This window comes from Dermochelys coriacea, chromosome 16 (assembly GCF_009764565.3).
Source record: "Dermochelys coriacea isolate rDerCor1 chromosome 16, rDerCor1.pri.v4, whole genome shotgun sequence".
In the NCBI taxonomy this organism is placed as follows: Eukaryota; Metazoa; Chordata; order Testudines; family Dermochelyidae; genus Dermochelys; species Dermochelys coriacea.
The window spans coordinates 10,015,429-10,026,389 of record NC_050083.1 but is presented as its reverse complement, the minus strand read 5'-3'; the positions used below and the strand labels follow the sequence as shown (position 1 = coordinate 10,026,389).

The following is a 10,961-nucleotide window of genomic DNA, read 5'->3' as shown; positions in this document are numbered from 1 at the left end:
TCCAGGGCTGGGGGGGAGTAGGGGGGGAGCTGGGGGGGGTGCAGGGCTGGGGGCGGGAGTCGAGGGGAGCTGGGGGGGTGCAGCGCTGGGGGGGTAGTCGGGGGGAGCTGGGGGGGTGCAAGCCGGGGGAGGGAGTCGAGGGAGCTGGGGGGGTGCAGGGCTGGGGGGGGGTAGTCGGGGGGGGTTGGGGGGTGCAGGGCTGGTCCTGGTGCTCCAGGGCTGGGGGGTAGTTGGGGGGAGGTGGGGGGGTGCAGGGCTGGTCCTGGTGCTCCAGGGCTGGGGGCCGGAGTCGGGGGGAGGTGGGGGGGGGCAGGGTGGGGGCGGGAGTCGAGGGGAGGTGGGGGGGTGCAGGGCTGGTCCTGGTGCTCCAGGGCTGGGGGGGGAGTCGGGGGGAGCTGGCGGGTGCAGGGCTGGGGGCGGGAGTCGGGGGGAGCTGGGGGGTGCAGGGCTGGTCCTGGTGCTCCAGGGCTGGGGGCCGGAGTCGGGGGGAGCTGGGGGGGTGCGGGGCTGGGGGGGTAGTCGGGGGGAGCTGGGGGGGTGCGGGGCTGGGGGCTGGAGTCGAGGGGAGCTGGGGGGTGCAGGGCTGGGGGGGGAGTCGGGGGGAGCTGGGGGGGTGGAGGGCTGGGGGCGGGTGTCGAGGGGAGCTGGGGGTGCAGGGTGGGGGGGGTAGTCGGGGGGAGCTGGGGGGGTGCAGGGCTGGTCCTGGTGCTCAGGGCTGGGGGAGGAGGTGGGGGGAGCGGGGGGTGCAGGGCTGGGGGGGTAGTCGGGGGGAGCTGGGGGGGTGCAGGGCTGGTCCTGGTGCTCCAGGGCTGGGGGAGGAGGTGGGGGGAGCTGGGGGGTGCGGGCTGGTCCTGGTGCTCCAGGGCTGGGGGGGGAGTCGGGGGGAGCTGGGGGGTGCAGGGCTGGGGGCGGGAGTCGAGGGGAGCTGGGGGGGTGCGGGGCTGGGGGCGGGAGTCGGGGGGAGATGGGGGGGAGCTGGGGGGGTGCGGGGGGGGGGTAGTAGGGGGGAGAGGGGGGGTGCAGGGCTGGTCCTGGTGCTCAGGGCTGGGGGGGGGGAGTCGGGGGGAGCTGGGGGGGTGCGGGGCTGGGGGCGGGAGTCGAGGGGAACAGGGGGGGTGTGGGGCTGGGGGGTAGTCGGGGGGAGCTGGGGGGTGCAGGGCTGGGGGCGGGAGTCGAGGGGAGCTGGGGGGTGCAGGGCTGGTCTGGTGCTCCAGGGCTGGGGGGGGAGTCGGGGGGAGCTGGGGGGGTGCAGGGCTGGGGGCTGGAGTCGGGGGGAGCGGGGGGGGTGCAGGGCTGGTCCTGGTGCTCCAGGGCTGGGGGCGGGAGTCGGGGGGAGCTGGGGGGTGCAGGGCGGGGGGTAGTCGGGGGAGCGGGGGGGTGGAGGGCTGGGGGCTGGAGTCGAGGGGAGCCTGGGGGGGTGCAGGGCTGGTCCTGGTGCTCCAGGGCTGGGGGAGGAGGTGGGGGGAGCTGGGGGGGTGCGGGGCTGGGGCGGGAGTCGGGGGAGCTGGGGGGGTGCAGGACTGGGAGAGGAGGTGGGGGGAGGGGGGGGTGCGGGGCTGGCCCTGCTGCTCCGTGGCTGCGGGGGGGAGGGGGGGACGGTTCGGGAGCCCGGGGAGCCTGGGCCGGGCGGGGGCGGGCGGGGGCGGGGCGCGGCGGGGGCCGGGGGCGGGGCCGCCCGCAGCAGGCTCAGTCGGCTGGTTCGCCCGCTCGGCTCTGCCTGCGCCTCCCGCTCCCGCTCCCGCTCCGGCTCCGGCGCCCGCGCCCCGCCATGGCAGCTCCCCCGCCCTCCGCCGGCTCCGCGCCGCCGCCCGCTGCCCCCCGCCGCTGCCGCTGCTGCTGCTCCTGGCCAGCGGGCCCGGCTCGTCCGCCTCGCGGGAGCCCGCCGGCCCTGCCGGGTGAAGACGGTCACCGTGTCCACCGTGCCCGTGCTCCGCGAGAACGACATCCGCTGGCGCGGCTCCCCGCCGGCCGCCGCCCCCGGCCCCCCGGGCCCCGGCCCGCCGCCGAGTCCCGCCTCTGCTCGTCCGCAACGAGCTGCCCGGGCGCGTCGCGGTGCAGGACGATCTGGACAACACCGAGCTGCCCTTCTCACCCTGGGTGCGGCGGGGGGGGCCCGGGTCGGCGGGGCGAGGCGGGGGAGCTCCCGGGGGGGGGGGGGGGCGCACGCTGCGGAGTTCGTGGACTTCTCCTGCTCCGCGGGGGTCCGGAAGCTGGGCCAAGCCGCTGCCCCGGCCCCGAGGTGGGGAGCGCCGGGGGCGGGGATCGGGGCGGCCCCCCCTCGGGGAAGGAGCAGAGGTTGGATGGGGCCGCCTCTGGCACCCCCCCCCCGGGGCTGAGCAAGGCGAGGGGCTCCGCTTTGCGGGAAGGGGGCCATTTCTGGGTGTGGGGCGGGGGCAGCTGAGGCACGGCCCTGCCCCTCGGGGGGGTGTGCGCGGCGCTGGCCGGCTGGCGAGGAACTTGCCCTCGTCGGGATCCGCTGGGAGGACGCGGGGGAGATGATGGATGGAAGGCAGGCAGCAGAGGAGGGCTGAGCTGCTGGAGTGACTCGGGGGGCAGCAGGTGGGGCTGAGGAGCCGCGGTGGGAGCGAGCCGCTGGGGCCGTGTGGGGAGGGCTGGCTGATGGGCCGTGCCCCCAGCCCCTAGGGCGGGCTGGCGTTTGAGGGCGAGCCTGGAACAAGTACCTGCCACGGCTCCAGGGCATGTGGAGCACTGAGGAGTTAATTAGGCTGGGGCAGAAGCTGTGGTGGTGGGGCTATGACACACAACCCTCCTAGCTAATCCTCTGGGCGTCCCTGTCTGTCTCCCCCCACTTCTGCCTTCCCTCCCGTCTCCCTTAAAGTCCTCTCTCCTGGTGGGATGCAGTTTCAGGGGAAGATGAGCTGGCATTATCTCTTTTCACTGTGGCTGCAATATTTATATTCATTTTTGCTCAGGAGTTGAGAGCATTTGACTTGATACAGCTTTTGCGCCTTTTTAGGGGTGTTCCTCTGGGCTTTTTGCATACCTGTAGCTGTACCCGCTTTCTTAGTTTAAAGAATTCCTCCTAGCTTTTTCTCCCCTTCATTCCCTGCTGCAACAATGCACAGTGGTTTAGGTTTGCTCTCTCACCAAGGGGCTTTTACCCATCCTCTGGGCAGGACTTCTTGCCCTTGCGGATGTGAAATATAGGGACATTCTTTATGTGGGCGATCTCGCCTCCTCACCGAGTTGTCGACCAGTTTGATTTCAGAAATGTCTTTGCAAGATCCTGCAGGAGTCACTTTAGTGCTGTCACATTGCCGTGGTTTGATTTCCCTCCCTTGTAATTGATAGCTTCATTATCTTTTAGAGCTTTTAATGTTCGCCTTTTTGCGCACACTTTTTTTTTTCCCTCCAGAAGGGGGGAAAAAGAGTTGTAGCAGGGTCTCAAGGCTGCCTGCTGGCTTGTCAAATGACTGGTTTGAAGCATATTGGCTCAGCCTGCAAAGCAGGGTGGCACTACTCATACTTAAGTGTCTTCTGCACTCCTGTGAAATGGCTGGCCCTGGAGAAGCTGCCACTGAGTGTAGGGCAAAGAGGAGATTTCCTTTGATTGCATAAATATTTTAGCTGAATGCTCTCTTGATTACCCCTGCTTTGTGTGATGCTTTAGCGGTCACGGTCTATTACAGCATGCCTGCATGTTTCTCCATACTTTCTAGGATTTCCTGGTAGCCAAGAACAATTAAAATTGGTTATGAGAACATCTTTCCTGCATGAAGCTAGTTGATCTCTGCTCTAACATGGGATGTTTCTCCGTCTTGTCACCTTATTATCCTGTTTTATATATTAGTTCTGACTTGTTCTGCTCCATAAAAGTGACCTGTTGCGAATTCTGTAGCTAAAGTGTGGTGTCTGCTGTGGCAGATGACTGAAGACTTTTGTTGATCTCAATACATCTCCTCTTTATCCACTACCTTTCTCTTCTCTGGGATCTAAGCGCCTGTAATTTGAGTACCTGCTTGGCTTTATGTCTGTGGTGCTGATGAAGGTGCTGCACTCTGTTGTGACTTTGAGTGGATTGTTTTCTATGCATTTAGCGTGTCAAGCTGTTCTAGCCTATATGCAGGCTAACCGGTACATAGCTGTGTGTTCAGCCGCAGACTGTTGTTTACAAGTGACTGTTTTTTCAGTGATTGTGATATGCCACAGAAGTGAATAACTAACTAAATCTCATGGTTTTTAACCCCCGGGGAGGCTCCTCCAATAGAAAATGCTTGTAATAAATACTTGGATGTCTCTTAAACTGAGCTTGTCAGAACCTCGCTTTGCAGTCTTCTTGCCTTCCTAGGCATCTTAAGTCAATCACAAACAACAACAAATCCAGACCTTAAAAAAACCCTGTATGTCAGTAAGAAATCTCAGACTCAAGGAACAGCCCTGATGTGCTGGGCTGGCTTTACCATACAGGAGATTGGAAAAAAAGGTAACGGAAAACTTTGATTCATGAGTTGGGTTTCAGGGCAAAATGCAATTGCTGCAGGGATCAGGAGTGGATTCTCCTAGCCCACGTTACATACCTAGCTAAATGCATCAGAGGAAGGCAAAAGCACCAGCACGTAGCCTTAAGTATTGGTTCCTGCCATACGAAGGACACTAGACCGACAGAGCACAGCAATCTGATCTAGTACGGCAACCCCATTGCAACGGGTGACTTGGTGGAGGACATAGTATGCCTAAGAATTTCTCTACTTTTCAGCGAGCCTGTGCCTTGATAGGACTCACAATTACCCAACTCTTTCTCAATGCTGGCTTCTGTTACAATCTCTTTGTGTACTAGACACCTCAAGGTATCCCCCAAATCAGCAGATATTGAACTTGCCGCAGAGATAAATGGGAACTTTCCCCACATGGATGGCTTTGCCACGATTCTAAACTTAATGAGTGCCTGCTTCTTCAGAAGGGAACCCCCTCTCCCTCTCCTTCCAAGGGTCTGTCTCATGAGTAGCTGTGGATACTTTTCAGAGTAGCAGCTGTTAGTCTGTATCCGCAAAAAGAACAGGAGACTTGTGGCACCTTAGAGACTAACAAATTATTTGAGCATAAGCTTTGTGAGCTACAGCTCACTTCATCGGATGAAGTGTGCCACAAGTACTCATTTTCTTGTGATACTTCAATAGTACCGTTTTTTCTGTCTCCAGGAGTGGCAAGAGATCCTTTCATATTTAACTCTTTCCTGGACAGTCACTGTAAATGATTTTGTGGCTAGTGGGATTGCTTTTTGGGTACAAATGAAAGTGGGGTGGTTAGAATAGAAGTCTGGCAGGCCTTGTGTACTAGCAATAGCTACAGACCCAGTGTCCCTGGCTTGGCGTGACCCGAGAGTTGTCAGAGTTTGTGTGTGGTGGAGGGTGAGGAGACGGGAGCAAAGTTACCAGTAAAGCGCTGTGGTAAACGCTCTCAGGGGTGGTCCCTCACCCAAGGTGGACTATCCTGTAGATTTCCTCTGCTGCTTGCCCTACAACTCTAAATAGCAGCTATAGTTGCGGCGTGGCTTGCCAGACTCCTCTGGGATGAAAGGTTCTGTACAAATGTAGGAAAAGGGGGAGGCCAGTAGCTCTGATCTTCGGGTGGTGAGGGAAATTGCCTTAAACACTTAACCCCCTCCTCGCTGCAGTAGTGCTTGCCATTGGACGTCAAGGACTTATAGATTGGGTTTATGGTAGCAATCTGTACATAGACTTGCCTGTGGGCAAGTTTCTTCTGAGTTCCGATTTTACAGGTACCTGGTTCGTTCTCTCCATGAGAAGCAGAATGTTTTCATCTTTAGATGGCCCCAGATGTGTCCTTACCTCTTTCTGAGGTGCTTGTCCCAAACAGTCTACCTGAGTAGCTTCCTAGGGAATTGAGCTAGACGCAGCATAAAACAGAGCTGATGGCAGTGCTGATACCAAGAACTTTGAAGGGAAGGTAGCTGAGAACAAAACAACGAAGAGCCTAACTTATGGGAACAGTCTTTCATCTATTAATGGTAACATCTTTGTGGGGATGAATCAGTAACTTGTGGCGGCTTCAGTCAGGCACCACTGTAGAATCTTGATTCACGTCCCTTTATCTTATCTCAGTGATTCCTTTCCCGTGAATTTCACAGCTGAAGTGTCCCTTCTTGAAGCCTAATTGGGTTACAAGACTGCTTCTTAATGCCCCAAAAACTCTCCGAAGGCCACAACCGACTTATTTTGTAGGGACGCAATTCTGCATGAGTGGAGAAAGGAGCGTGACTTCACTAGGGGGCATTGGCTACAATAGGTGTCTTTGATTAAAAATTTCTACTGGTGGGAGCCGGAGTGTAGATAAGGCTCCCACGTTTTTTAGCATTCGTCATGCAGTGCCATCTGGATTTGCTGAAAGCAAGGCTGGGAGATACATTGCTAAAGTCTGGTGGCTGTGGGAACCTTCTCTGTAGTAGCGTAACTGTAACAGTGGGAAAACCTCCTAATAAACAAACAAACCAAACCCAAGCAGAGAAGTGGGCTAAAAAGGCTGGAGAATCTGAATCCTGGGAGGTGGGAGAGGTACTCTACTAAAAGGACATGGGGTGATCGCATCAGAAAGAAGCTTCTTCCCCTGTGGTCATGCTCGTAACCCTGACCTTGGAGGACATGTTTAAGAGATTTTAATTGCACCTTTCCCGGTATGTGAAATGTTAAAAAGTTGTGACAGTGTGTGTGCAGATGCATGCTGGAGGAGTGTTAGCCCACTAGGGGGTGTTGGTGTCTGGAATACAACTCTATAAGCTCCAAGGCTGTGCAGATTCTTCTGCAAGGGATTATCTATGTATTTGTTTGAAACCAGCTGTGGGCCGTTGGATCAGAGACCCTGAAAAACGGTTAACTAAAACTGAGTCCTCCTCTGATCGCCCAGGGGAGTCTAGCTAAAACATGCCTAGCCTGGCTTTTACTCCCATGAGAGTTAGTTCCTGCATGCCCATACAGTCATTGCATTTCTCTGTGGACTCTGGCCCCAATGCTCAGCATGTTTCATAAATCTTTTCCCTGTCTTAACTTGCAGCCTGTGCCAAAAAAAACCCATGAAGAGAACCAGGCTTGCAGGGCACAAAGCATTCAAAGGCTGGCAATGACAAGTTTAGTTGGCCCCTTGTCCATATGCATTATGCATTGATAGATAACACACCGTCACTCGTGATTTTCTACGACCTTGGATACACCTGTTACACCTTGCAGTACCTTTTCATTTCTATGTTTTCACTGGCGTAAGTCCAGCATTTTTGTTGACCTTAGACTCTCTCTGATGAGGCCTTTTCTCTCGGGGCGTGTATCTTGATTTACTCAGCAGCCATCCGCTGTACAACATCTATTCACCAGGCAGCACAGCCTGCTTTAAGTGCAGTTCAGAGAGTGAAGCAGCTAGCTACCAAACTAAACTAGATGGCCTATATATATCCTGGCAAATTTTCACCATTGATTGGTTACTTACGTTGTAGTATCTTACGTAAAAACAATTTCCTGTGTACTTCTTGTAAATGACTTTAATGGGTTCTGTTTGACTGGCATGTGTAGCACTACAAGATGCTGTGTATCTATGGGTGTCGGAAAAAAGTGTGTTTCTGCATATGTATTAGGATAATCGTTAATAACACCCTCACATGCAAGGGACATGAGCTAAAGTGGTGTATGCAATTTTGCTTTCACATCCCGATTTTTGTTCTTGATCCTTAGCTATGCAATCCTAACATCCTCTTAATGTAATTTTTTAATGCATTTTCCTAGGTTCTTTATTCCTGTTTTTGATACACTTTGACTTTCTACTGCAGCCATCTGGGTGCTTGAGCTGTCTTTTAAAAAAAAAACAAAACACACAAAAAAAAATCCCATACAGAATCTTTTTAATAGGGAGAATGTTTTTCTCCTTTCAGATATTTGAACTTCTCAGATCTCTTAAAAAACAAACAAACAAAAAACAAAAAGCATCTTTTTGTTTTGAGCTGGATTTTTTCCAAGCTTGCTGCCTGCCCAAAAGTGAGATTTTTGGAAAGTGAAAAGAGGGCAACAATTGAAATGTCTGTGTTTGCTGCTGCTTCTTTAACAATACAATACAATCTGTTTATAGCAGCTTTTTTAGTCAGTAGGACTTCTTTTGAAAAGCAGGATCAGGTCTGTAGTGAAACCACAATGTTGAACAGAATTGCACTCCTGAGTATTTCCTTGTCACCCGAGTTGCATTTTGCACTCTGGAGCTCTGAACCAACTTTTGGGCCGCAAATGGCACGCTTCCCAATATTTGGGTTCCACTGCGTAGTGAGAAGTAACTTCCTTTTCTATTGCACAGACCCTTTGTGTTGGGCTGGAACAAGTCTGCAGTACTCTGAGCAAGGCATTGGTTGGCATAACACTCTTCCATTGGGTGTATCCTTGCCTCCTGCTGGCTGTATCCAAAATAGCCCAGTCAGGTAAAGAGTAGCCACTTCTAGATTCACTGAGCAGCCTTGTCTCCTGCAGAATCGGAACCCAGCCACGCCACGCAAAAGCACTGATGGGAATACAATGAAAACACGACTTTCAGAGGAGTCCCTGGAGGGAGAAGCAAGGGGGATGTCACCTGATTCAGAGAACAAGGAGCTTTCCCTCTTGAGGGATACCTGTTTGTGTGGAACAACCTCTATTAAAATGTATACATTTAGACCAGGTAGAAATTCCTTAGGGGGTGTGCTGTTTACTAGGCATGGCTGTGCAAAGATGAAAGGGAAAATGGAACAAACTTTGCATCTGGCTGCTTCCACCTGGCTTTCATTTCCATGGTGTTACACAAAGTAGAGGCTGCAGAACAGATGGAGGGTGAGAGAGGAAAGATATTGAAAAGGGCCGTGGGTTGTTGCCTGTTTAAGTTAATGACTCATGGTTAAGGCTACGATTTAATCATGGGTATTTTAGTAAAAGTTATGGACGGGTCACGGGCAAGAAACAAAAAATCATGGCCCGTGACCCGTCTGTGACTTTTACTAAAAATACCTGTGATTGAATCTTGCGGGGAGGCCGCAGACCAGCTGTGTGTGTGTGCGGAGGAGCCCCGGGGAGCCCCGGGGTCAGCCACACTGGCTGCTGCAGAAGTCACAGAGGTCTCAGGAAGTCACAGAATCCATGACTTCCACAACCTCCGTGACAAACACGGAGCCCTACTCATGGTCCATCGCCTTGACACCAAACCTCTTTGCAAGCTGAGGCAACTGATGTGAATGTCATGGCTCAGAGAGAGAGAGAGAGAGGGGGAGGGCTCGGGAGGCATGGCCTCTGTTAAAAACAATCTCGCAGGTCTAAGTGCAGTAGGTACAACTCTCTTTAAGGAGATTTTGTACAGCCAGTACAGAAGGCCTGCAGGGTCTCTCAACGCCAGGGCTGGGAAGCAGGTGTGACTGGTGCCACTAGTCGTCCATGCAACTTACTGAGAGAAACTACCTTTAGGAGGAGGTGGCTCATGGCCTGAACACCTGTCAGGACACCTGCCAGTGGATCTGAATGGGCCTTGTGGGAAGGGGCAGTGTCTGTTCTAATTCATTCCTACTGTTCTAAACCAAACAGCTGACTAAGATGGGCAGCTTTGCACAGCTGCGTAATGGGCTAGGCGGCAGGGAAACCTGCATTTTATTCCTAGCTCTGCCACTGCCTTGCTGTGTGACCTTGGGAATGTCACTTAACTTCTCTGTGCCTCACTCCTGTACTGTGTAAAGAGCCACAGATGCTCTCAGAAAGGTACTAACATCCCAACCACCAAGTCAGGAAATATGCTTGAATCTCTAGCTTTTACTCCCGCTTCAGATCTCCCTATATCCAGCTGATAATTGTTTCCTGCTTCTCTTTAAAGAGGTAAAAGGATGGGAAATAATTTAAGCTTAATACTTCTGAGCAGTCCTAGAGAGAACCATCAGTCTCATGAATTTTGTTAGACCTTGCCCACACAGTGGTCCCGATCACACATCTCTGCTGCCTGGCTAGTGTGCCCCATCCCCAACTGCCCCAAAATGATGCTTGCTGCTGTCTGATGCTGAGAAATTACTTTGAGGGGGGGATCCCGTATGCATCCCTTTCTTAAAGCAGTGTCTGCAGTTCATCCTTCCTGAGGGGGCTTAGCCATCCATAAATGCCTTTTTTAATATGGGTTGTTGGAGGGGGGAACTTGGTTCAAACTACTTCTGGCATCTGAACACAAGAGCATCCTTAAAAAATTGCTGCTTTCCAAGAGTACCCATATTGACCAGCTAGTGGCAACAGAAGATTAATTATAGAGAGAGCAACCCATACTTTCCAGCTGAATTGCCAGACAGTGAGTAGGAATAACTAGAGGAGGCTTGCAGTTGTGGGGTGAGCTGGTTTAACCCTCATTTCCCGACTTTCTGTTCCTCTGCCTGCTCCTTTTTGGAAAGGGAGGAGGCAGAAGTGGGGTCAGTCACCTGACATAGATACCTTGGCACCCAGGATCTGCCTTTCCCAGGGCAACGGCACAGTGTAAAATGTACTTCTTTGCAATATAGGTGTGGGAACTTCAGTTCCCCATGTATGTGTGTGTTTCAGAGTGGGAGGGGAGACATAAGAGGCCCAGATGGGTGGGCCCCTCAAAATACCCATTCCATAAAGCAGTTACTGGATGTCTCGGACTATTTATTTTATGGCACCTTAGAGACTAACAAATTTATTAGAGCATAAGCTTTCGTGAGCTACAGCTCACTTCATCGGATGCAAGCTTATGCTCTAATAAATTTGTTAGTCTCTAAGGTGCCACAAGTACTCCGTTTCTTTTTGTGAATACAGACTAACACGGCTGCTACTCTGAAACCTATTTATTTTATATGCATTGTCATAGTGCAGAGGAATTGTAGTCAGAGCCCAGGACCCCATTGTGTTAGGTACAGACCTTGCTCCCTATATCTGCTCGACCCCTGTGGATGAGACCAAATTGGCACGGATCTTGATTCTGCTTCTGGGTGTGAC

The 10,961-nt window shown here is 53.7% G+C and overlaps 1 protein-coding gene across 2 annotated transcripts in view; it reads left to right on the top strand.

The window, feature by feature from the left end:
* The first annotated feature begins 1,761 nt into the window (after positions 1 to 1,761).
* ASTN2 (astrotactin 2) overlaps positions 1,762 to 10,961 on the top strand; it is a 628,164-nt gene continuing 618,964 nt past the window's right edge. Inside the window, exon 1 of one of the 2 annotated variants that reach the window (XM_043498583.1) lies at positions 1,762 to 2,097. The gene's annotated coding sequence lies outside the window, so the exon portion shown is untranslated. The remainder of the gene's footprint in view (positions 2,098 to 10,961) is intronic. The other variant, XM_038374351.2, reaches the window with a different exon arrangement.